Below are 27,895 nucleotides of genomic sequence, written 5' to 3' on the forward strand. Positions count from 1 at the left end.
CAGCATGGCAAAAGGGATGGACCAGTGTTCTGTTTCAACATGGCAATTCCTACAAAAGAATGTAGAAATATGAATGCCTTCCTAGGTGCTTATGGGCTTATGAATTATGGTGCTTTACATGAAATCTAAAAATCATTGGTATTGTTCATGTGTCATAATGAAAGTTTATTTGTGCTTTTTTGGTGTCATTAAGTCTTTTTACAGTATTACACTTTCTAAATCTTTTCATTTTATTGATACTTCTATTTTGCATTATTTTTCTCTCATACCTGTTGATTGCATTTTTTTCTTGATTTAACTCCATTTTATTTTATTCTTGAAGTACTTTAGTTTCTACCTCTACCCTTTGATTGCTTCTTTGTTTTTGCTGATTTGTATGATGCTTTCTAACTTAATGTCTCATGAGAGTTTAATATTTGTTCTAGTTTCAGCCATTAATAAGCGTAAAACACATATTCATCCTGAAAAACTCAGCTAGATTCTTATTTGAATTATTCCAGACCTCGAAGTGACCTGAAGTTACTTCAGTTCCTTTTGTTTACAGATAAAGATGCTAAGATGTAGAAGTGTTAAGCAACTTGCCTATTATCATTTGTTTTCAAGTTTTATTTAACTTTTGGTACATGAAAATTATTCATATCCAAGTATATTTATTTCAAAAGAAAATTTTTATGAACATTTTATATGACCAGCTGACTGGTCTAGGTATAGAATTATGCTTTGCTGGTCCAAAACTTTGAGCACTTTCATTTCTTCATCTTTAAAATTGTTCCTATTATATAACTAGATTTCTTAATTTAATTCAATTTTTAAAATGTTTAATGCCATGTTTGTGATAGTTCTACTTCTGTTTGGGAATTGACCCCTAAAAAAGAAGTGAAGGTCAACTGATCATCATTTAAGTTTAGTCTTTATTTTATGTTCATCATTTTTATATCAACATTGAGATAATTTTTTTCCTCAATTATCATACAAGGGATTGGTGATTTTTCATAGGTTTATTTCCATTGGGAATCCCTTCTCTTTATTCAGCCTTGTCAACAGATGAATGCCCATGAACATCCGTCTGAGCATAGACTCAAGGATCATCATTCAGTATGGCTCAGAGAGGCTGGCACTTTTCACTCCTGCATGAGCATCTGGGCCTTAGATTGCCATGGCCAGGATGTGACTGTCAGCCCTGCCCATGATCCGGGGGCTGGATACCTGACACATGTTGGATGTGATAAGGGAGGAGATGAAGGATCAGATTGGGATTTTTTTCCACAAAGGCTACTAGGGGAGATAAGATCTGTATGAAATAAGAATGGTATAAAAGAAATAGTGATAGATACCATAAGGAAGATGTGGTTTCAGTGTTATGCAAGTTGGGGAAAGAGAGAGCTGATTTTTAGCAGTCTGATCAATAGCTCATCTTAGTGTGGTGGTCTCTGTCATGTGAACATTCTTTTGAGGTTCATATTCAAATGAACATTAGGTGGAATGTCTGCCAATTGCTTTGACTATTCTTCATCCATTCATTTATCATTGAGGACCTACTATGTGCACGACCTTAGACTAGTACTGGGGATGCAGAGACGAAGCTGACAAAACCCTTAGCCACATAGAGCTCATATTTTACTGGGGCTGATATGTTATATAATGTCAAGCCATGGTAAATGATCTGAAACTAAACACAACAAAAAAGACTGAAAGGCAGAGAGAGAATGACTAAAAAGGGTGACAGTAGATCTCTTTGAGAACAGGGTGATCAGAGGAGGCCTCTGAGCAGAAACCTGAATGAAATGAGAGATCAAGCCGTGGGTTGATCTAAGGGAGGAGCATTCCAGACATAGGGAATAGCAGATGCAAAGGCTCTGAGGTAGAACCCATCTTTGAGTGTTCAGGGAATAATCAAGAAACTTATGTGGCTAGAGCCACACCTGTGTGGCTGGAGCGAGATAGAGTGTTAGGAAATGAGATTGAAGAGACAGAAAGGACTAAGTCACTGAAGCCACACTAAGATATTTGGATTTTATTTTGCATATCATGGGAAGCAACTAGTGAGTTTTAAGCAACAGACTGGCATAATATAATTTATATTTCTAAAAGAATTCTCTAATTATTCTTTGTAGAATTGATTTTAAGGGGATAGGAGTGGAAAAGGGGGAGAGACTAGGGTGGGGTATACTGGATGATCCACAGGAGATGGGAAGAAAATATTAGCATATATGTATATACAGGTTGAGTATCCCTTATCCCAAATGCTTGGGTCCGGATGGGTTTTGGATTTCAGATTTTGGAATATTTCCATATACCTAAAGAAATATCTTGGGGATGGGATCCAAGTCTAAACATGAAATCCATTTATGTTTCATATATGCTTTATATGAATAGTCTGAAGGTAACTTTATACAAGATTTTAAATAATTTTGTACATAAAACAAAGTTTTTGTTAAGTACTTATGAGTAGAAGTTTCCACTTGTGGCACCATATCAGTGCTCAAAAAGTTTCAGGTTTTGGAGCATTTTGAATCTTGGACTTTTGGATTAGGGATGCTCAACTTGAATATGAGAAATAAATTAAGCTTTTGTAATATTAATGAATTATTAGTATCATATATAAGATCTGTAAGTGTACACAGTAAATGGATAGTTGTGTCTAATAAAAATTTACAGTTGGGGAAATCAATTTTAAAAAGTTTGAAAACCACTGTTCTACATGAGAGATGATACTGGCTGTTCATTGGCTTCCAACATCTTTTCTTTGGAAATTGTCATAATTATTTTTGTCCTTTTATTCTTTTTCTTATCACTATGTAGCAGTGGTTCTTCATTGCCATAAAAATGAGCATGCACAGGGAAGCACACATGCACATTTGCATATAATTTCAGAGTGTTCACAGATACCACATTAAGAATCTTGACTGTAGAGGATCATTTCAGAGCATGCTCAACCCCAGGGATATGACATTTATCCATTTTTCTGAATGTTCCAGCATTTCTATCCCTGTTTTTGTCAATCCTAAAATTATTATATGAGTACAAATTTTTTATTTACTTCTTAAACCTGGAATTCTGACTTGCTAGTGAGGGCAGTTTGTTTTAGTTATATTTTGCTATCCATCCATTTCTCAGTGAACTATCTTGAGGCTTAGAACAATAATGCCAAATCCAGTATTTCTCTCACAGTATAGGCATCCTATTTCTCTCTGTTTCCTGGAATGTTGCCTGGGATGTCAATATTAATATATATTGACAAAGGTCCTTATGATAGCCAAACAGGAATTAGAAGCAATGTTTTTATAATCCATGATGTGATTTTTAACATGGATCCCAGCCATCTGGCTATGTGTTGCTTTCATCAAAGAAACTGACATTCCTCTGTACTTTCGTGGTTACACCTCAGGCTCTTGGGTAGAAGTGGGAGTTGAGATCAGGCATTTTTCAAGTATTCCTCGGATTTTTTTTTTAATAATTTTTGTACTTTTCTAAGTGAGGGAACATAGCAGATTTTACCTGCCTTTTAGAAACTACCTAATGGCCCAACATTGTGGGAACCTTCCAGCCTATTTTGTTATGTCTGTCCAACCCTAGTTACAATTGACACCATAAAATGTTAATTTTTTAGAGATTTCCCTCAGTATACACTGTGATAATTTCCTACTTAAAGAGTTTAGCCACCTACTTTTTTTTCCCTCCCTGTTTGCTGAGGCCTTTGGTTTCAAAGTATAATTAAAATTAATTGCTGATAATAAAATGCAGGATGCAGGTCCACTGTGATGGTCAGATGCAAGATTACTTTTTTCTTCCAATGTTGTTGAATTTTTGTAAGGGAGGACACAAGAAGCTCCACCAAAATAAACAGGTGATTTGACTTTATAGGTGTTTTCTTTCCAAGTCTTTTGTCCCTTCTACCTATAAAGCCTGTTAATGTTTGGAGGCAGTAGGGATATGATGCAAAAATGATATAAAGGAAAATCGACTGTCATTTTGTTTCTGAGAGAACATGATGCCCCTGTATATAAACTATGCCATAAAGAAGTGAGAACAATTTCTTCTTTGTTTACTCTTTGCTGTTTAACTTTTTGCAATTCATCTTTCTTTTTCAACAGTCTAAGACAAGATAATGAAAACTCTCTGTGATTTCAGTTTATTCCTTTTAAAAATTAACTTGAATTAGAGACGAATACTCACAAATTCATTTTTTAAAGTCAACTCATAAAGTTTCCATCAACCTTAGTTTTGCTTTTAAATCACATATTTTCTTTTAAAAAATGTATCCCATTATTTAAACTTTCTTATTAAAGTCTTTGCTTGGGATTTGTTGTACCAAACTTAGCAGACATCCCCCACCTCCCCACCATCACATACATAGTCCCTTTAAAAAATGCAGAGCCCTATGTTTAAATTGATTATACCAACTCTATTGATATTGCCTGTGTCTGCTTTATAACCTGAAGTTTGTAAATTATTAGGAGAGAGTCTGAATCATAATAGATTGATGCTAAGAAGTCAGATAATTTCAGAACCTTGTGGGAACTTTCTGGTTTCCACTCTTTTATCTCCTCAGAAGACTTTTTCGTGAAAGACAGGGATTAGTGACGACTTTCTAATGCAGAGTTGGTCTTTAGTTTTTTTGTTTAAAAATGACACTTTGAACATGTAGTGCATAATGCATTGAAAGGTCTGTTGCCAAGCAGCTTGAAACCTAGGGGGCATTGTTGAATTTGAAGGAATAGTGGGTTCAGGGAAGGGACCAAAAGAAAACTTGAGAAAAATAGAGTAAGACTGAAAGTGTTCTATGATAATTAGAATAAAAATTGGATATCAGAACTTCACGGGTCAGCTTCTGTTCACACATTTAGCCTTCACCTTGCAAAGAAAGGGATGTATCAGGTAATTAGGTCAAATCAATGATTATATATCTTTAACTCAAGTGGAAGGGGCTGTAATTGTGATGAAATTTGTCTGAAGGGGAACGCATGGGGAATCTTGTCAAAGGTCATGAGTTCAAAGGGGAAATTAAGTTCAAGGTTCGGTTCCTGTTCAGACCAGCCGCGCCCCCCCACCCCCCCCCCACCCCCCCACCCCCCCACCACCCCACCACCCCGCCACCAATAGTGCATAACAAGAAACCAAGCAACCCATATTTCTATAAACAAGTTATTTTCTCATTTTGGAACGAGAAGATTTTTTCTCATCCATATCCCTTTAGGAATATAGAATTAAAGTAGTTATACCTCCTTAATGGAGCATTTTCTCCTGATGTAGACAGAAAGAAAACCTCTCGTATTATATTCCCGGCTTGTTGGTTTCTTCTGCTTTGTTACTGATCACACAGAAGACACCCAGCTGCATGGAATGCAAATAAACAGCCCACCTCCAAGATATCATATGGCCAAGTATCTCCTAATGCAAATTCCTGACTTGTTTACAGAATAACAATAAAATGTTATAAGTTTAAGATTGGAGGCAATGAGGAGACAGCTAAGAAAGTTGTTTGGGGGTCTCTCTCTCTCACACTTTCTTTTCCTGAATTCAGTTTCCCCTTAAACTTGATGAAGTGGAACAAAAATTCACCCTTGTCTTGGTCATTCTTCTGAAACAAAGGGTCTATTCTCTCTTTTAATGCATGTAGAACTTCCATTAAGGTTGACCATAAGCTCTTGCATGGGATGAAAAAAGAAATAGCCCTCAAATCTTTTCTTTACCCTGGTATTATTTTTAAAGGACAAACAATAAGAACATAGTTTCACGTAGTGTTATAGAAACCCGTGCTGAGGAGACACAGCCTTTAAGACCCAAAGGCCTTTAAACATTCTGGATTCTACGTCATCCTAATACATTCTTTTCTATAAGATTGTTCTAGTAAGTGTTTTAAGAAAGAGAAGTATATGCAAGAAAACAAATTGCTTGATTACTTAAAACAAATCAAGAAAATTCTTGCAGATATTAAAAGTTTTTTTTCACCCAATCAGATTTTACCTTTGTACTTCATATAGTGATGCTATTACTGATTGGAAAACAAGAAGCATAACTGGTAAAAGGAAAACTGGCAATCTGTTTTCTCTACAGTAGAGTTTATGTGTTTGGACATGTAACCACACATGCACTGGAGCCCAAACTGGGCTAATGGCTAAAATCGTATTTTAATGTTAAATGTGATTCATGTAACAATACAAAAGTATTTCAAATATAAACACAAGTAGCCAAACCCCAGATGCTTGTGTCTTCCTTAGAAAGATTTTTGTAGAAATAGATTCTTGCCATAAAATAGGACAAGAAAGCATTTGATGCAACCCTACCCATATTTTTGCTCTTGATTTTCCTTGTATTTATCATGGCTGGTGCTTGGATAGGCTTATTATCCTGGGGTTTCTTCTTGAACAGCTCTATCTTTTTGTGTCAGAATATATGTGATTTCTGTCTGTAAACTCTAAAGTACTTGCCGAATTTTAACAGAAAAATAATCTCTGATACAGATCGTGATTGATAAACTATTTTGGAATAACCAGGCCCGTGAGTGAAGATCCTAGGAGGCAGGTGCCTCGCTTAACTGAATGGGTTTGGGAGGGAGGGAAGAATTAAAGGGCAGGGGCAGTTCACACTTTGGTTAAACTCTAGCAACTAAAATTTCTACCCTGGTAAAATTTAGAAGTTCAAGGAATAGCACTGCCATGATATTAATGACCTTTGGGGGCATATAGAGTTCAGAGTTCATTTTCTATTTACAACATCCCTTGCTGCTCCACCTCTTACCCTTAGCCTTCCCTCCTCCCCCCAAAAAAAGCAATTATTTAGGGCATTGTGACATTCAGCCTGGCTAATTTTTATACAAAAAAATAGAGTCAGTGGAAAATGTAGCAGTTACATATTGGTAATGGATAGAACTGGGGATGCCCAATGTGGGGAGAGGGTATCTCCTGAGCAGTTCAAAGTTCATTCTTTGTTCACATATAATGAAAAGTCTTCAGTTATCAGGTATTTAAACCCAAATCAGCAGTTCCATATCCGTAACCTGAGCTGAGTGTTCCTCCATCTAATGGCCATGCTGCTGTCGTTTGCAGTGAGTTGGGTGACACTCGATTTGTACTCTGAGACGGGAACAGATGGGCTTTCATTGTGAGACTCCGCCTGTATGCAAATGTGAACGGAGTTTCACCCGATCCCGGGGTCTGACCTGACCGTGCACATGCATTTACTCAACGTGGCTCAGCCTGGGGGGGGCGGCGAAGGGGGAATAAAAAATGGCAATCGGATAGTACCAGCGGCAGGTCAAGTTTACCATCCGTCTTTCAGTGGGACTGAGATGGCAACACAGTTATTTAGTTTCAGTGTTGATGTGCGTTGCAATAAACTCCATCATTTCACCTGTTTATGAACCCAGCCTCGTATGAGATCTCTGTGAAATCAAACAAAGCTGGCAATCAACTCTCTTGTTTCCAGCAGAATAGGGGATTATGGACTTTTTTTTTTTAAGCATCTTTAATTGTTCCCCTGCCTTACATACATAAATCAATATTTTTTTCTCTTGCCCTTTTATTTCTTACATTGAAATTATTATTTTCTGATTTGGAGGAAACAAAATACATTTTCCCCAAATGCTTTTTGTTTCAAATTAAGAAATATGATCATTAATGTCAGAATAAACAACCAGCATTTTAGATGTCGATTAACTGTTTTGCATGTACATAGCAATGTATAGTCTCTAATAAATCTTACAATTAAATGTGCAGCCCTTCATTAGAGTGAAAATATGAACAGCTGTAATACACATTCTATTGACAGAGAGAAATTTAGTTTCATTTGTAATTTTTCACATTGGGAAAGAATGAGAGATGAATTGGAACCACAATTGTTTCTGTAACTGTGGAGTTTTTCTTCACATGTACAGAAGGACAACAAACCAGTGTCTCTGACTTCAGGGTCTAACAGCAGTGATTTGCCTCAATTTTCTTCTCTCATGAAAGTAAATTTCTCTTGGGAAACATATAAGCCTTTGGCTGGAAAACCCGTAGGACAGACACCCCAAACTGTAACAAATAACAAATTGATGCATTTCTTCAGTACATCTGTTCGTTAAGGGGTTTTGTTAACCGATGTCTGGAACTGGCATAAAAGAAAGAGTTGCTAAGAATATAGTGAAAGTTGGTGCATGCAGCAAAAACTGCCTCTGATAAAAGATATTGCTTTTGGTAATGCATACATATTGCTCAGAATGGAAAGAGCGTCTTCCGAAGTAGTATTTGTGCAAGTGCAGGCAAAACCAAGACAGGCTTCCCTCAAAAATGGTGCCAAATTGTCATTGCCCAAAGATTCCTTTCCACCTTCCCTTATTCCAAACCTCATTAAAGGTGCAAGGCCAACATACCAAGACAGCATTTTCAAGCAGTTCTAGAGAGTTAGGCTTGAAATTATTCCAAATAGAAATAAATGGTCAGGGCTAGAACTAGCATTTGTCTACTAGGCACCTAGTAGTAGCTGACAGACATAATAAAGAATAAAGAGTTGCATGACAGTATAGCAGGTATTTAAAATTGTCATACTCTTCTCCTTGGCTATTGAAAATGGATTTGATTATCTTTCTTGGTCTCTGAATATGTATTTCCAAATAGATAGGAGGTTTCAAGAGAGCATATATGTGGACATATATGTATCTATACATACCAACACATATGTATATATTTATATCTGTGCATAGAGACCCTTCCTTATACAAACAAGGTTTTATGTGAATGCAGGATTTTGTGTCCACATAAGCCTTTGCTCATGGTTGAATTATTACAGACCACCTTAAGTTAAGGATATTATTTATATCCTTAGAAAATTTACTTGAGAATTGTCGAGGCCATGCTTACCAGGGAATTCAAAACATTTATTTATGTTAGAAGCAGGGGACTTATATGTTTTAAGTTTAACAAGAGGCTTAACAAAGTTGTATTCTGGCATGAGTAAGCTCCTAAAGACTTTTTTTTAATATAGTGAAAAAGTAACATGAAAATATTTACAATACAAATATAGGAACCAAGTTATTAGAACCACTACTTATGGTTGTTTTTTGCTTTAGTAAAATGATGTATTTTTTAAAGTGTTATCTAAAACCCACTTGAGATTTAGAAATCAGCAGTTTCTTTTTTTAGTGTCATATTGAAAGTAATACCATGAATTGGGATGAAAATGCTTATTTTTTAATGTTCTTGAGGAGGAAAAAGCCCATATACCATCAGTTACCCCGATCAGAGCCTTCAGGTATCGAAAAAAATGATACTTTTCATGTCTTTATGAAATCTATGAAAGTTTATTTTTCTCAAGTGATTGTGTCATGAAGTACTTGTCAACAAGGAGGAACTGAGCTCAAATAAACAATAATAATAATAATAACAAACATTTATATGGCTTTTATTACGTACCAAGGACTCTTATAAGTGCTTTATGTATATTAACTCATTTAATCCTGGCAAAAATCCCATGAGGCATAGTTCCTATTTTTATCTCCATTTTACAGATAAGGAAAACGAAACTTGCCCCAAGGTTAAATAGTTTCTTCCCGGAACAGAAAATGAAAAACTGTGAGAAATTAGGACTCAGACTTTTAGAAAGAACTTCCATGTAATTGGATGAATGATTTGTCTTTCTATGCCTATTTCAGCTGTAGAAAATTATGATGTCTTCTATAAAAATCACATTTATGGAATATGCAACATGTTTGCTAAGCAACAAAAAGGAAATATGTAATATTTCCACTCCTTGATATACCTAATGCTAGATGACGAGTTAGTGGGTGCAGCGCACCAGCGTGGCACATGTATACATATGTAACTTACCTGCACATTGCGCACCTGTACCATAAAACCTAAAGTATAATAATAATAATAATAATAAAAGAAAAAAAATATTTCCACTCCTTTTAAAGCCTTGCAGTATTGGAGATCACTGTTCTTCAATGATGGCATGATGTGGGACTTCTAAGAAAGTTTTGCAAAGTCTTCTCTTCAAAACTCTCTCGTAGGTAAAATATCAAATCCAAAAGTAGGTCTAGTTTAAGTGAGAATAAGTTGTATACTTTTCTTAAATTTGACCTTGTCTAGTCTATGACTATGTTCATTGGCAACAAAATTAGGTTCCTCTGGAGCCTTTTATTATTTTTCTTATTTTGCTCTAAGGATAGCTCAGTTGTACTTTTGGAAGGATGGGTGAAGAGAAATTAAGCAAATACAAAGGTATTTTTCTATCTCCTATTTTTAAAGACCAATTTTGCATTGTATATTAGTGTACCAGGGTCTTGGTCGTGAGCCATTTACTTCACAATGAAAATAATGGCATTTATAGATCATAATTAACTCTGAATTGTAGTCCGCCTGGAGAACTCAGCAAAGGTGTACATCGATTGGCTTGAGAGAAGGGGTTGGGGGAGCCACCTTGTGGCTGGAAGGCGACCCAGCAGCCTCCAGGACTTGCTATGTTCAAAGTAGAAAGGAATGGAGATGAGGCTAGAAACCAGAGATAAATCAGAAATATCAATCACTAAATATTTGCGGAAAGTGGTAAGGGATATAAATAGAATCTATAACTACAATAACACTGAAGCTGTAGTTGTAAATATACATTATCCTCTTTAATATGACATAGAGTAGATTGAGAACTGAGAAATTATTAAGACCCCCACACAAAAAAATTGCAAGAAAGAATGAAAACATTTAAGTTAAAATTATGTTCATTTTGTAATTCAATAAAGAAATCCCAGAGACATATTTTTAAATTTAATGTTGTTTTCTAAAGCACAGAAAAAGCCCCACAGACATCTGTTTGCATACATTGTGTGTCAGGCAACATCAGATCTGAATGGAATTTATCTAAATTTTATATGCATGGCTTGATGTAAATTGAAATAAATTGTACAGCATACTCTGTGTGGACATATTGGTTTTTCCATCGCTGCTTGAACTTTTAACCCCAGGGCCTGAGCCTGTCACACGTTGACCTGTCTGAACTCTGCTGGTAGATCCAAGGGTGGAAGGCTGACCTTGCATCCATGGCAACCATAAAGTAGGGTCCATGACTCTTCTCTCCCTTTCTCTCTCTTTTCTCCACACTCCAAACAAAACAAAACAAAACAAAACAAATTAGTATATTCTCGCACAGTCAGTCAGTGTAATCTTGGAATAGTTTTACCAAAATGCATTTTGCCCCTAACCTAAGCTCTAAGCAAAGCTTTTTCAGCTTGCTTGTCAGATGTTAATGAAACTTTGAAATGAAAGCCTTTATAAAAGTTAATGGAAAAGACCCCTTCCTGGGACACATTCAGTTTGCTTGTCTACTATTATAATAAAATGTACTTCACATACTCATATATTAAGTAATGTTGCTATAGGTATGTTAGACATGCAGATGAAAATTATACTTGTCTGGGAGTTCAACATAATCCTTTGTGGGTGGATTAAAAAAATACTTACATAAGGTTTTACCGCTACCTACAAATCCATATCAGATCTAATATTTTCCAGTGTCATGGAATGATGTATCCGAAAGGAGTAATAAGCATTAGGGATTTAGAGTTAATTTCTGTATTATAGGTTGTAGTCTCCATTTTAATGAACGTACTTTTACACTTTTGGTTTAATTTAGATGATCTTTAAATTCATGTACCAAAAATTATCACTTTCACAATCTTGATGGTAGTCTAAAGGTGTTATTGATTCATTCTAAAATTGAAATTCTGTTCATAGGATGTATTTGTGGTTCTTCATTTATTAATGCAAGAAGCATCTGTTGAATACCTACTATGGTAAATAACTTCAACTAAGTACTATGGGTGATTTTTTTTAAAAAAGGTGTGTAACTGGTTATAAGGAATTACAGTTTTGTTGCAAGATAGGTTATATTATTTAGAAAGAGAAAAACTAGAGAACAATTAGACAGCAGTGACAAATGCATAATTGTTTAAAATTGTGTACCAACTGACAAGGAAATGTGGCATAATGGAGTGACCAACTGGGAGTGGATTTAATGAAGTAAGACCTCTTATGAACAAAGCCTTGAAAAAGGTGGTTGTCCAGGACCACTAAGTAGACATTCTAGGTGTCGGAGGTTTCATAGAATAAGCAAAATCTGGGGTTGTGTTGGTAATGTACAAGAGTTAATAAAGAAAAAAAATGACCAGAGAAAATGGGATATGTTATACTGGGAATGACAAGTATCTTTGAACACTCATGGACTAATCTGCCATCTTTTCAGATCCTGGGGTCTCTATACATACTTCAGTTATTTGTTTCTGAAGGTTTTGCAGCAACAAAAATTTTTAACACATTTGTCAGATTTGAGTTGTAGAGGCCTCTATTATCCTGTTTTAGAAAGAATAAAGAAAATTTTAACTTTTAGAGGCTTTATGTGTAACCTGAAAATCTCAAATGTTCCACAACTTGTCTTTGGGCAACTACAGGTAACAGGATTGATAGGAGAAGAGTCTGGTGAAACTAAAGTTTTCATTTAGCGAACCCATGAGGTAGTTTAAAAACAGCAACAAAAAAGCCACAAGAATTTTTTTTTTTTTTGGTCAGGCCATATTGAAAATAAAAAAGGCAATATAATGTAAGCAAGAATCAGGAAATTCTCCCAGTCTGCCCCTAGCAAATTCTATGAACTTGTGAAGTTACTTTATCTCTGTAGGCCAGAGGTTCTTCCTGTGTAATAATAAAAATATCTCACATTTACTGAATCCTTACTTTATAGCAGGCACTAGTGTTCTAAACACTTTCATTTAATTCTCACAACAACCCTATCAGATAAGTACTATTATTTTTCCCAGTTAACAGAACTGAAACTCAGGGAACAGGAAACTGAGGCACTCCATCTTTTCCAGGATCACTCCCAGCTAATCTAGCTTTAGACTTTATGTCCTTCAGCCACTGGACCAGAGGTCAGTAAACATTTTCTATAAAGGGCCAGATAGTAAGTATTTTAGACTTTGTGTTCCATACAGTCTCAAGAGCAGCAAATGCGCAAATATATCATAGTGTGCAAGTGGCCTTAGACAATATGTAGATGGATGATTGTGGCTGTGTTCCATTAAAACTTTTATTATAGGCCAGGTGCAGTGGCTCACACTTGTCATTCCAGCACTTTGGGAGGCCAAGGTGGGAGGATCACTTGAGTACAGGGGGTTGAGGCTGCAGTGAGCCATGATTGTACCACTGCACTCCGGCAGCCTGGTCAACAAAGTGAGACCCTGTCTCTTTAAAAGTAAACAAACAAATAACAACAACAAAAAAAAAACTTCACACTGACACTTGAATTCCATATAATTTTCACATGTCAAGATACGATTTTTCTCCAACCATTTAGAAATATAAAAATCATTTTAAGCTTCTAAGACCTACAAAAAATGGTGTGGGTGAGATTTTGCCCAAGTCATAGTTTGACAACCCCTGCACTATACTATATTGCCTCTCAATATACAGAATAAGGAGTTGAGCCTGATGGTCTCTAGTTCATTACTACTATTAAAGAAAAAAAATTTTCCCAGTCAGAGTGGATTTTATTAAAAAGACAAAAGACAACAGATATTGGTGAGATTGCAGAGTAAAGGGAACTCTTTTTTTTAAAGAAATTTTTTAATTCAATGACTTCCCAGCTCCAATGGTAGGGTTACTACTTTGAATTCAATACTATGTAATTAAAGAATTGAAACCTGCCTTGGAAAACAAGACTTCCTGTAACTTGTCTTTGGAAAACAAATACTACATCTAAAGTATCTCAGAAAGATGAATAATTACTTCTGTTTAGTTGATATTTTGAGAAAGATGTTTCATTATATCCTTTAAAAAGCCACTTTATGTTAATGGCTGTTCCTATCAGGTTGTGTTCCTCACATTTAGTCTGAGTCTCTCGTGATGCAGCAGAAGCCCATTAGCTCTAATTTTTAGAAGTGGAGATGAGCTTGTCTCTGTCTTCTACACAATTCTACACTACCTTCTATAACTTCTACATCACCTCCTGCAGCTGAAGATAATTTCCCATCATTCTCCCACACTTTTATTCTGCTTATCTACATTGCTTTCTGTTCTTCCAGCTATTATTGTAACTTTCAAAGGAATCTACTCCAAAATGTCTTTATCCTCTTGTATGATAGAACCAGGAATTAGACAGGTTAGAGACTTCCTTTCCTTATCTGTATTTAAAAGTTGGATTTTCCAAAAATGCATATACAAAAATGTCTATAAGTGTCATTATTACATAAAATAAGTGTTTTTTATAGAGGTCCATATGCTTAATTTATAGTTACTTTAGTTATATAATACTTTGATATTACATTAGATGTAGCAAATCATCTCTTCTTTTAAAATCAAGTAATATAGCTGATTGTGAATTTAAAACTCTTTCACTTTTTCTTTTAGCTTTAAAACTCACGGCCATTCCCAAGTTTACTTCTGCTTCCTTAGTGTCTATTGAGGTGATGTGATAAAAACAAAATATAAAATCTCACACATATTATGATGTTTCTGTGTATAATCCCCAGTTATAACCTTAGCATTTATACTCCTGAATAGTCTAGTGAGTTGTATGCCTTAGGGTTTCCCAAACATTCACAATTTATTTCATAGATAGCAAGAAAATATCCCCTTATTATCTAGCAACCTTCTACGTGTCCTAGATATGATAAATTCAGAGGACTGTATTTCATCTTGGAAATACCCATTGGAGTCAAATTTTTGAAGGTTTTTCCCCAAGCCTGTGTATTCTACAGATATTTTGTCAGAAAACTAATATTTTGCACATATATAGTTTTCTGACATAAGATGGTTCTATAGCCACAAAAATTGAGGAGCCTGAAGGAAAGCAGTCCCTTTAAAGTCTGCCGCCTCTATGTGTGTTCAATATGGTCTTAGCATACTCACTCAACGACTTTGGTCATAGAGCTGTAGTGAGACCAGATGAATAAAGTGCTTCTTAAGAGTAAAATGCTCATCTATTTATATTTCCAAGACTACTGAGTAGTATTTGATGAATTGCATAGGCATTAAGGTAAAAGACTATTCACAGTTTATTTGAAGTGGTTGAGATGAGAAATGATTTGAACTAGAATATCTAGGGATAGAGAGCCTTCAAAAGAGAAAACCACACTGTGACCAGCAGACCCCCTTCCCCACCACAGTATCACAGGACAGTGGCCTTGGAATGCTCATCACCTGGTAATGTCTTAGCGTAACCAGAAAGCAAATTTAAAGCTGCTTGTGAAGTAAGACTCTCCAATATTTCTTTAGCAAGTTTGCTGCCTTTAAAGACCTTTATTTTGAGAACAATCTATTCAGTGACTAAGCTAGTCAATATGTTTTTGTCTTGTTTTTTCACTTTGTACTTGTTTATATATTATTTTTGTAGCGTTTCATTGACCTTTAAAAACTTAAATTTCAACTTTTAAATTTGAGCAATTCTATATTTTAAGATAAAGTTTAAAATATATAATTGCCCAAAACACAGCTCACTCTTTTAAAATTATTATTCACTGTGATTTGACTTCTTCAAATCACTACCAGTCTTATATGGAAATTCTGTGTTTACAAATCTCTATCCCTCACTGGACTCTGGCTTTTTGCAGCCCTAGCACAATGCCTGTCACCAGGTAAGCACTCCCAGAGTGTTTGTTGACCTAAACTGTTGAACCGAATAGTGACAAAGAGGATGGATTTTAACTGAGCATTAGAATGCACCACAGAAACTCATGGATTCTTTGTATTTTTGGTGGTTAGGCCCATTCTAAAGGAATGCTACAAGTAAACAACTATAGTAAGCCAGTATTGACTTCCTTGGGCATTTCATGTTGCTTGCAATAAGGTGGACAGCAAGGTAGGGTGGAGAATTGGTGGAGTTACTTCAGCATGTACACATGTGAAAGAAGTTGAGTGGCACTTCAGCTGCTCCTCACCACTCTTAAAGGTTTTCCATGAAATGGAGGGGAGAAGGAAACTTCACTTCCTGTTAGTGAAATTCCGTAGCAATATAAGACACCCAAGAGCAACATAGTAGTACAAAAGTCCCTACATCTCATTGATTATCTTTAAGTGTTTGGATTTGAAGTAAGAATATGTGTTCTTCTACCCTCTGCAGAAAAAAAAAAATCGTATTTATTAAAGATGTCCTATCAATATATTATTATAGTAGTGATTGGCTCAATTCCTGGATATTGTTTAGTATATATCATATCAGCCACCTGAAGCACTTTCTGGGAAAATGCTCAAGAAATATAGGCTATCAAATAATATAAAAAGTGGTTTATGTTTGGGTCAGTGGGAGACTCACTTGATAAGTTTGGCTAATTAGCATGTTTTGAATTCATTTTTAAGTTGTTGATCACTACCATTGATCATTATGATATGCTATTTTACATTGGATTATTTATTGTTGGTTTCCTATAATCTCAACAGAAAATCAAAATAACGTAGTCTTCATTATACTTTTTGATAAACGATAATTTTTTAAAAATTTTGTTGTGTACAACTGAGGATGAGATGTTTCCTATTTCTGTAAGCTCATTAAAGAAAGCTATGTGCCCTGATGCCAGTTGTAGCATTGAGACTACTGCAAGGTTCCTAACATGGTGGAAGAAAATCAGGAGACAGGGGACCATAAGGAAGGTCTAAGAAATGTAGATTCAGACCGGGTGCGGTGGCTCACGCCTGTAATCCCGGCACTTTGGGAGGCCAAGGTGGGTGGATCTGCTGAGGTCAGGAGTTCAAGACCAGCCTGGCCAATGTGGTGAAACCCCATGTCTACTAAAAATGCAAAAATTAGCTGGGCATGGTAGTGGGTGCCTGTAATCCCAGCTACTCGGGAGGCTGAAGTAGAAGAATTGCTTGAACCCAGGAGACGGAGGTTGCAGTGAGCTGAGATCGCACCACTGCACTCCAGCCTGGGTGACAGAGCGAGACTCCATCTCAAAAAAAAAAAAAAAAGAAAGAAAGAAATCTAGATTCAATTCAAATACTCATGGAGTCTCTACCATGTGCAATGCATAATGCTAGGTGCTGAAGGAATATAAAGATAAGTAATTGGGAATCTCCCTGCAAATTTATAATTTATTGGATATTGGGCTGATGGGAAAGGTTGGTGGGAATAGAGAGGAAACAAAACAAGAAGATCTTTGCTCATCTTCCAAGGAGCAGTTTCAGTAGTCTACTAAAAACAAGCCTAGTTATTAGTGATCTTAGAGTGAGTGAGTACTCAGAAACTAGAGGCCGTGGGTATATGTTACCTAAAAAAAGTTGTTTGGTTGAAAAGAATGAAAGGGATAAATGGTAGGAGGAGAGAGGAGCTTTTTTGGTTATTTTGTTTTAGTTTTAGGAGAGGGGAGATTTGAGCTGGTTTTCCAGCATATGAAAAAGAACCAGTCTAAAAGAAAAGATAATGGATAGAATCAGGTCCTGGAAAGGTAGAAATGGGTCAGTCAATACTATACAAGAATCAGTCCTGGCTAACAGGCAGGGGACTCGTTCCTTAGAGAAAGGAGTTAAAGGATAGAAGAGAATGAAGATATGGAGATATTTTTACTTGAAGGGAGGAGAAGGCAAAGCCATTTACTAAGAGTAAAAAGCCATGGAGCAGGGACTGGCCTAGGGCCTAGGGAGACTGGAGAGTGGAAGTTTAAGGCAGCCATTAAAGAGATGTGATAGGATTAAGAGAAAACACATTATTGTTAAGCAGTAATTTATATATACAGTGAGAACCATCTCAATCTATTCAACAAACATTGATCATTAAATGGAGAATTCATGGAGGAGCAAAATGCTAAAAGATTCTGATCCATTTCGTTTTTAGGCTCACCCCTCATCACTCTCTCTTGGTATAATATGTGGTTAATAAATATAATATAGCCTCCAGGCCATGGAAAATCACATACAATCTCACACTGAGCTGTCTATCCCTTTGACACCAGGACCCAGTCCTGAAGAAGTATCACATTCACAGAAGCACAACAAAAGTAGGAATTTCTGTCCTCAAAAATACCTGTAGCCCATTTTACAAAGCAACTTTCTCCTCCTTTTTCAAAATCCCCACAACTCCCTGGAACCTCTCACTCTCCTGTCCCAGAACTCTCTCACAGTCCCATGCCATTCTGCCCTGTCTTTCTTAATCCTTGAAGATATGGGGTGGAGACTGCTTCTTCGCTCCCTGTCTTCTACTGTCAACCTAAGTATCTTATTCTCCACATTCTCCCCATACTGCATCACAAGGCCAAAACACCTGACTGAGAATGGCAGAGCCCTCCTTGGATGAGGGTGAGCCTGGGAAGGACCTGAACTAGTGAAGCCAGAAACTCTTGAGCACACAGGGGAAATAATAAGCTAGGAACACTCATAGTTAAAAACTGTTTTCTCATAACGCTGCAGCTTCATGACCTACACTTATTTTGAAGAGGATTTGAAACCATGACCTGAAATACTGAACCTACCTTTCATCTTACCTCCTACATGTGAAACTCATGCCCCAAACCCCAGCCTCACAGGATTATTCATCATCATTCCCCAAACCCAACCCTGTGCCTTCCACCTGGAGTGCCTTTCCCATCCTCCCATCCACCCACTCATCCTTCAAGGCCATGCTCAAACTCCCTCTGCTCTAGGTGGCTTCCTAGTTGCCCCAAGTTGGACTCAACCCCTTCCAGTCTTGCATTTTACTTGATCAGTTATCATAGCTGTTGCCTACCACCATTTACCTGCATTGTATTATATACATTGGTGTCTCCAAAGGATTGTGGGCTGTCAGCACGTATTAGACATTCAATAAATGCTTGTCAAATTGATCCCCTAAAATGTGATTGTATGATCCAGATTTTCAAATCACACACACACACATACATATATATTCTGTCATATCCTAAAGAACTTTCAAAGAACCTTGAGATAATAGCAGTCTCCTGTTCTATACTGTGTCTTAATGTGCCGCAGAGTGACAGCCTCCCCCTCTTCCACCTTCAATGATATCTGGAGGTTTTCCTCCCTTAGACACCAGAAATACTGAAGGATGGAAAACACTATACCAGACAGATCCAAGATAAATGTTTACTTCCTTCAGTAGTCTAGCTTATGAGTATAAAGCCAAATGCTTGACAGTACATTGACACCACAAAGACAAACGAAATAGACAGGAACTTTAGAAAAGGTAAAGGAGGCAGCCAATAAGGGCATGCTCCATTGTGTATGTTACAACTCAGGGAAGAGAAGATGGCAGCAAAACCAAATCTACATAAGAGTTTATATCCCTTTCACTACTGAAATATGGTTTATGCTGAAATGCCAACAATCTGTGATCACCCACATGAAATGAAAATGCTCATATTTATATGGTGCTTTTCATCTAGAGAATCCCAAGGTGCTTTATAAATTATAAATATGAATGTTCCTTATGCAATGTCCCTGATATTCTCCATACACAAAATCCAGTTTCTGATGGCCAAAATCTCCGCCACGCCTGCCATACCACTGAATATTAAACATTTTTATCAGATCACAATTTTTTATCTTTACAAAAATCCACTGTATTAAAAGGTCTACAGTTTACACTATTTGTCTTCTAACATATGCTGCATCCCTCCTACCCACTTCCCTTCCCCCACTAACATGGAAAGTGAATTCAATTAGATTTAAGACAAAGAGTAATTGCACTGGAAAATAGAAAAAATATCTCATCCCATAGTGATTAAGCTCTTTACCTTATACAAGGAGTTTAACTCTTTCATGAAAACAGGATCTCATGAAATAAATGAATACAGGGATTTGCTAAATCAAAATATAGTGTCTTGAAGCAAATTACGTAGTCATCAGGGAGCTTTTTGCTCCAAGGGAATAGTGTACTATGCAGTGTAAGATGCATAAGAAATATAAAATAAAGTCTAAAACAGTTAAGAGTTTTTAATTTTTGTGTTTTAACTATTCTTATTTTATAGTCAGTATCTCAAAATCTGAAATTTATTCTAAACTCTTGGATTCCTGAAAGTGAATTCAATCATCTACTTTTCTAGAATTAGGAATCCAGGGTAACCCCTTCCACATAGTCAATCAGAATCAGTCCAAGGAGAGCCTGAGTTATCCATGCTACCAAAACTGCTTTGCCCGCAGCTTCTGACTAGTTATTTGTTGACACTCACTCTGACTTATGCAGAAAGATAATAAAATACTCTAACGTGACAGGTTCTTTATAGAAGTTGGGAAACTTTAGATGACCAATAGCTAAGGATGACATACAGAACTGTCATTTCCAATAAATATTTAAGGTGGGGAAGATGGTGTCAACTGCAAGGGAAACTTTTAAAAGGTAAACGCTGGAACATCTGGAAAGAGTCTGGAATCAAGAGGCAGGTCAAATGTGCAGGTATAGGCTGCAGTCAGCCCTGTGGGAGTGGCTGCTCAAGGTTGGAGTGCAGCAAACAGAAGAGATCTTTCTGAAAACAGGAAATAGGTTCAGGTGCCTTAAACTAAGAAATCTCCCTTCTTGGACCTTTTCCCGCTTATATTATTCAGGCATTTCATACCTATCAGAGTGGTTTGGCTTAAGTAAGACTACGACTGCCAAAATTTCTGAAGCTAGCCCTGTTTTTATACCTTCAATGGTCCTTTGTAATGGTAAAGTTATATAGGTCCATTCCCTTGTAGGCCCTTTTGTTCTTTTTAATAACCAATAAAATAAGAACCACACATTTTTATGTCACATTTACAAAAACTCTAGCAGCTCAAGGCACTGGCTTGGTTTTGACTTTAGTTTCTCATGGCAGCATGGCTTTTTTTCTTTTGAATCATGCCTGAACTGAACCATATATATTTTTAATCATTGATGAGACTCTACTTTTAATTGGTTAATACCCTAAAAGGGTGGTAGGTCTGATTTAAAAGGTAAAGCAAGAGAATAAAAGTGAACACTTGTTTTAGAAGTTTTGTACTACCTGTCTCACCATATGATCTTGTTTTGCCCCATTCCTAAGAATGATAATATCTGTAACTATTTATAAGGTTATAAGGTCATTTATATTGTTCTTCAAGATCTGCTGGTGAAAGGCACTATATAAATAAATCTCAATGTTAGTAAATGTATATATTTACCCGTATCTACAAAACCTGTTGTACACAGGACTGATTCATTTATTTATATGTACTTAGTTTGCTACTTTTAGCAAAATTTGTGTCATGATAAATAGTTTAAAATAATTATACATGTTAACCAGGGATTAGAGAGACTGATTTATAGACTTAGAGTAGGTGAAAGAGTAAAATAAAACCACCATCTGTTTAGGTCATGGAATCAAGTAAGTTTAGAAGTTCTGAAGTGAAATGTTTTTAGTCAGTCAACAACAGGGTAAGGCCTACCAAAAGGAGTGTCTATAAGGAAGTAACACAAGGATTTTTTTTAAATCTAGAAATACGTGAGTTAAGAAAATTAATGTCTAACTCCTTAGACAGAGAATGCTCCTTTCAAGTTTGATAAAGGTCATTTTCAGGACACTCTAAGAGAGGTTACAGTTCAACTTCCACCAGCAGGCCTTCAGAAAAGGAAAAATGGCTTCAGTTTCTGAAGCTGTTGTGCTTTTTCTTTCCTAATTAAAGATGATAAAATGCAAATGATTACCTGTATTCTGAATATTTTATAACAATATTTTCTATTTTTCTCTGAAAAAATGAGGAAGTTATCACTTTTTCCCAAGACTGGAATGGAGAGAATACCAGCCAACCACGATACAGTGAATGTGTGCCAGTGTCTACTCCCAGCTGCTCACGTAAATCTTTCCTCACAGCAGGATTTGAACAAAAACTTACCACTTAATTGAATAGCTCAAATGCTACTGAGTAGGAAATTTTAGTTAGACCAGAATATTTGCAAACTTAAAGTAGATATATGTATTCTGGCAGCATATATGGTATTTTGAAACATCAAAACAATTTTAAAGAAATCTATGCTCTTATGCCAGTCGTGGGTATTACTTATTTTAGGACTTTGAAAGTATTTCTTTTATACTATAGCTGTTTTTTTAAACAACAACAACCACCTTGCTTCATTTTCCTTTTTATTTTTTAGCTGTTTGCAACCTATTTTCCAATAGTGAGAAACAATGCAATTAATTTTCTCCAGCGCAATCATGCATAGATTTAATAAGCATCCGAAGGTAGGATCCATCTGTAAAGTATGCGTTGCATGCTAAATTACTTCTCTTCTGTGGTTTTTTTTTCTTTCCAAACCTTAATTAATTGAAGAAAAAAATGTTTATTAAAGTGGGAACAGGCTGGGCTCTGGCTCTCCATCTCTGGTTCAAAAGTTCATACAATTCCCTGAAGGCTCATCTGAATGTGTGTGTCTCCCTCTCACAATCTTTCTTTCTCTGTCTCTATAGTAGGGATAAATGCCTAGAAAAGGTGTATTGTTTTGTTCTCAGGATCAATTTTAATAATCTTGAGTAAACTTAGTTTTTCTATGTGCAGATTTGCATATATCGTATGTGTATATGCATATGATATGTTTTGCATATATTATATGTTTACATAAATAGTATATACACATAAACACATAAATGTGTTATGTACTCATTTTCCTAATGCTTAGAATTTTAAAAAATTGGTATATCACTCTCGGTGATATCTTTAAACAGGATGTAGATGGAGACCAGGAAGTATAATTCTACAGGTGGATCTCAGACAGAAAATTAAAGGAATTATGTACGAAAAGAAGCTAGATCCTTATGGATAAATTTGGGCCAGACACAAAAATATTAAATATATCCAAATAGAGTAATGTTTACCCATAAACAGAGAAAATGGAAAAAAAAAAAGAGGAAGTGACTCACTGCTATGAGAGGCTTTGGAAACTGAAGACATTTCCTGATCTGCAGCAAGCTTTATGTGACCTAGGTGAAAAACGGCAAGCTTATTGTAAAAGAAAAAAAGGATCTTTAAAGATGGACTCAGAATTTTTTGAATCCTTTCAATTGCTTGCCTAGGATGTCATGACCTTCCTTTTCTTTTTTCAAAGTATGACTTTTTTCTCCTTATCATATGCTACAATTTTTAGGTCCCTGCTTAAAAAAGAAAGGAAATACAAGTTGTAGTTTGTGTTCAAATTACTAGTTTCTCTTTTTAGTTTAAAGTACAATAAGTCTTCTTCCTTAACACAAGTAAGGTTTGCACTGTCACTTCCCAATTTAGACGTCTATGGAATCAGAAAGCAGTGCTGAACTTGACTGTGATCTTGCCCGATTGAAGTCAACTTCCTTTGCCCAGTTGCTTCGTGCAAAACATAGTGATCATATAAGAGTCTAGCAGAGGGCTTTCTACAGGTTGTTTCATTCTCTGTTTTAGACTTTCGTGCCTAAAACTACTGGTCTGGTAGTCATTTAAATTTTTACAAATAGCCATTTAAGTTGGGAAAAAATAAGCAGTACCAACAGCTATTTTACTTTGGCATAGATGCAGCCTTTGTCATGCTGGCTCTTTTTGTCACATACATGTACCATCATATACCCTTGCCATGTGTCAGATGAGCCATGGGGACATTCCTGGAAAGAATTTTAAGGAATCAACATTCCGTATTTTCCTCTCACAGTAACTGTTGCTACTATATATTGACATGTCCAGATTTAGGCCACTTTTGAAAACTTGTGAGTCAAATCACATGGAGGTGATGCTGAAGTATCATCACCAAGTAACAGGTATAATTGATGTCTTGGGAACTTGAAGACTATACTATGTAGGTCATGTACTATGTAGGGCATCTATTTATGTGTATCACATGTCATAATTTCCCCACACCCAAATTTCTGTGACTTTTGGAGGAATCTTGATAATTGCTTTCTACACAGATTTTGGTTTAGACTTCTGTGAAAACCCTGAATTGAATAGCTGTGGGTTTCACAAATTACATGCATGTAAACAACATACCTTTGAAAGGAGGATGTGTGGACCCTTTCTCCTATATGCTTATGTCTCTGTTGTCGTAGATTGGCGTCCTCTGTGAGCTATTCAGTAACATTTCAGAACCATTTTGCTGGGCAGAAAACCCGCAGTTGTGTTTCTTTAGCTGACACTGTGGCACTTGCACTCGAAATTGCTAGTTAGAAAAAAAAATTGTTGAGGCCGGTGGCTGTAATCAGCATTGTTGCTGTCTGTTTCCTCAGACTAATAGCAGAGAGATCTGAGTCTGAGAGTTCAAACAGAGGTTATCTTTCCCAGGTAGCATCTCGTCCAACGAGAATTTGATTTTTTTCTATAGGACTTTACTCCATTAGATTAATGAAATTTCAATGAGAGCCTGGCGCCCCCTGAAGCTTTGTTAAGAAAACAAATGGTGATTCTGTAGGTGTGACAGCTTGCTTGGAGAGTTACCAGAAGGTGAATACATCCCCACAATCCAGGCAGCCTGGAACACATTGATCTCTATTTAAAGCACCAATCGGATTTTTGTTAATTATAAATGATTGATCTGCAGTTTTTTCCTCTCTCTCCTCTTATACGTGTGGTTCCCCCTCCTTCCCGCACTTCTAACTTCTTTGCGTGCTGAGCGCAGAGCTTTTTGTTTAAAGGAACAATCATAGAGAGCAAATTATAGCAATACCCAGCAGCAATGCTGCTGTGAATGTCATTGTCAGAGCGTTCACTGTTCATCCGACAGAGGTGAGCCCTGAAGTAGATTTCAGTCTGACTCTATGTTCCCTCTTTACTTAGCTTATTCCTAATATAAGGGATGATTTTAACAAAAAGAAAACCATAGAATCACTAGACTCGTATCATAGATGCTATCATTATTACGTTTTAAAAGCTGACTTGTACACCAATTCCACAATGCTAACTCAGAACCTTGTATGTACCAGGATATGATTTGTGACCAAGCAAGCCCGTGTGGGACAACTAGGGAAATATCTAAGGGATATCCAAGGAATATCTTAAGTAAACTAAGGGAATATCTCTGACCTTAAATCTCAATTTATAGGCATTTAGGTGATTAATACACCTTTTATCATCTCTGTGGAGTAGTTTTTAAATAATGTTTAGAAGGCTTACTGAATTCAAAAACAGACACATGTATTATTCCTGATAATTGCTCACCACACATAGTTCTGAAGACCACAGAAGAACATTCCAAGCTTCTTTGTGGATCTATTTTAGTGAAAGTATCTGAGCTTTAAATGTATTTATTTATTGAATACAAAAGCACGTAATTCCTTCTAGTTATTTATAACATATACAATACATAAAGAAGTTAATTTACACAGCTCTTGGAAAACATATTTGTAAAAATTACAGCTTAAGGATTACAGATATTAATATATTATATTGAAAACTACATAGTTTTCACAATCTAACTCAAATGTAGATTTTTTATGAATGTGGCTTTCTTAGGTTTGAGCCTTTAGTTAAGTTTTACGACATATATTTTCAAGTTAGAAAAATGAACTTTCCCCAGTGTGCTTTTTTAAAAATTGTCTAAATAATCCACAAGAGATTGTTCTAGACCAAGAATCCTACAGTAGTTTATAGTTTGCAGTGACACTCCTCTTCAAAATCCTTTAGATTTGAAAAAGTGTTACCTCATTTATTTGCATGTTCTGAAACTTTGCTTAACTTCCTTATGAGTTGCAGTATCAGTAATTGTGTATGATAAATTCAACAGCATAAGAGTAATTCTGCCTTTAAAGCAGCAGCATGAAATGGTCAAGACCTGCAGTATAACTTACCATATCTCCCCACGCCCAAAATTCAGTGACTTTCTGAAGAAGCTTGCTATTGCTTTATGAACAGGTTCAAAGTCTATAATACTCATCTAAATATGAGAGGTGTTCTGACAGAACTTCCCCATAAGGTAATTATTTAATGATCTTGTAAATACTGTTGGGAAGACTAGATTTAAAGTATAATTTTGTGATGTAGTATTTTTTCTTGGTATCTTAAAATATGTATTTTTTCTTTTTATTGTTGCTTATTGTGTTTATCTCATTTTAAATTAGCAAAAGTCATGAAGGCATATTTATAAATAATTTTAACTATGACTTTTAAGATCAGATTTTGAATCAGCCAGAAAAAAAGCAATGTGTTTTTGTTTTTTTGGTTTTTTTTTACAAATGTTAGCACATCAGAATAGTTGTTAACATCAATGACTAAATGATTGACCAATGACAACATTAAGAAATGAGTGATCATGGCAAATTCACGAAGTTATTTTCATGAAATGCTTCCAGAGGGCTGATTTTAAAATGTTTTAATTTTATCCCTGTTGGAAGTTTTAGTTTTTCTTTTCTTTCTTTCTTTTTTTTTTTTTTTTTTTGAATAGGCTAAACTAATGATTTTCATTAGTGTATTTGTAATTTATGTGATTTTAGTAGGTTATACCAAGGTTAAATAATTTAAAGAAATAAACCCTTATCTGATATAAGATAGCTAATGAAGTATATTAGATACTTGCCCTATTGCTGTATGAAATGGATCTCCAAAGCTAACAACAGCTTTCTGCGGGAACACAAATCTCTATATAAATATCCAAATGTAGCAAGATGTTGCAAATTTTTAAAGATATGCCATAAAAATAGATTAACGCTAGTATGCCGTCCTGTCCAACTGAATTACAAAGGGATATCATGGGATTGCCAGTGACATTCACATAAATAAAAAATCAATTCTTAATGATGAGGCAGACTTGTTTTAGCGCATTACCCAGGTTAAATGAGAGCACACAAAGACATCAACTCCTATAAGACTAGTGGAATCATTGTATATTAATATGATTTAGGGAGCTACACACCTCGATGGAATAATTGTTATTATATCTATAGAGCCAGATGGCACTTGGTGTAAACAGCCATTGAGCACCTCAAACACAAGTGCGGCAGGTGATCTTTAAGATGTTCTTGCATCCTGCTCACTCATCTTATCATTGGAATCTGCGTTACTGTTTGCAGAATGATTTGATTGCCAGTATGCAAATTTTTCAGAATGGTGCTATTGTTCAATAGGAATCTAAGAATACAGAATGTCCTCAGCAAGAGAATAGATGAAGCAGAATAGATGAGGCAGCTGTCTGGATTTGTGTGGGTTAGCACTGAATTTTTTACAAGAGAACAGAGAGAGTAATTTTTTTTCCAGCACCAGTGGCCCCCAAATTCAGAAATTTTAAAAATTAACTCTCAAATTTTCAGTTAAGTGGGCTTTAGTAATTACTATTTTCAAAGTAACCCCATGAAGGTGGTCAACGGTATAAAAATTTGTGCTTGCAAAGTTAGAGAAATGCAAGTTCTGAGCAAAAGTTTATGATTTTGTTTTTGTTTTTGTTTAAGACAGGGTCTACTCTGTCACCCAGGCTAGAATGCAATGGTGCCATCATAACTCTTTGCAGCCTCAAACCCCTCCTGCCTCAGCCTCCTGAGTAGCTGGGATTACAGGCGCATGCCACCACACCCAGCTAATTTTTTTGTCTTTTGAAACAGTCTCACCATGTTGCCCAGGCTGGTCTCAAACTCCTGGCCTCAAGTGATCCTCCTGCCTTTGCCTCCCAAAGTGTTGAGATTACAGGTGTGAGTCACCACACCAGGCCAGAAGTGTCTTTAATTTTTTGTAAAATATTTTTCTTTTCTTTGAATATTTAAAATTGACTTCTGCTAACCCTAATTATCCAGTTAAAGAAATCTTATTCATTTATTCAACAGATATTTACTGGGCACCTACTATGTGCCAGGTACTGTTCTAGGCACTGGAGATATGTCAGTGGAAAACCCTGCCCTCACATAGTTTGCATTCCTCAGGGGGGCAATAAATGAAATGACATGATGTAACGTAAACTATGTGAGAAATAAAATAGGGAGACAGAGTGTGCTAAGATACAGTGTAAAGCTTAAGATTTGCCTTTCCTTCCTCAAGAACATAAAAGAGATTATCTGGGAAGAATAAAAGAG

The 27,895-nt window shown here is 36.0% G+C and overlaps 1 protein-coding gene and 1 long non-coding RNA gene across 3 annotated transcripts in view; one reads left to right on the forward strand and one right to left on the reverse strand.

The window, feature by feature from the left end:
* SKAP1 (src kinase associated phosphoprotein 1) overlaps positions 1-27,895 on the forward strand; it is a 310,267-nt gene that overhangs the window by 121,845 nt on the left and 160,527 nt on the right. The gene's annotated exons all lie outside the window — the stretch shown is intronic.
* LOC112129638 (uncharacterized) lies at positions 10,576-27,748 on the reverse strand. The gene is made up of 3 exons (XR_008519548.2): positions 26,749-27,748; positions 23,895-24,063; positions 10,576-11,074 (listed from the first exon to the last, which is right to left on the reverse strand). It is a non-coding gene; the product is annotated as an uncharacterized LOC112129638 (long non-coding RNA).

The sequence above is a fragment of the Pongo abelii genome, chromosome 19 (assembly GCF_028885655.2).
Source record: "Pongo abelii isolate AG06213 chromosome 19, NHGRI_mPonAbe1-v2.0_pri, whole genome shotgun sequence".
NCBI classification, from domain to species: Eukaryota; Metazoa; Chordata; class Mammalia; order Primates; family Hominidae; genus Pongo; species Pongo abelii.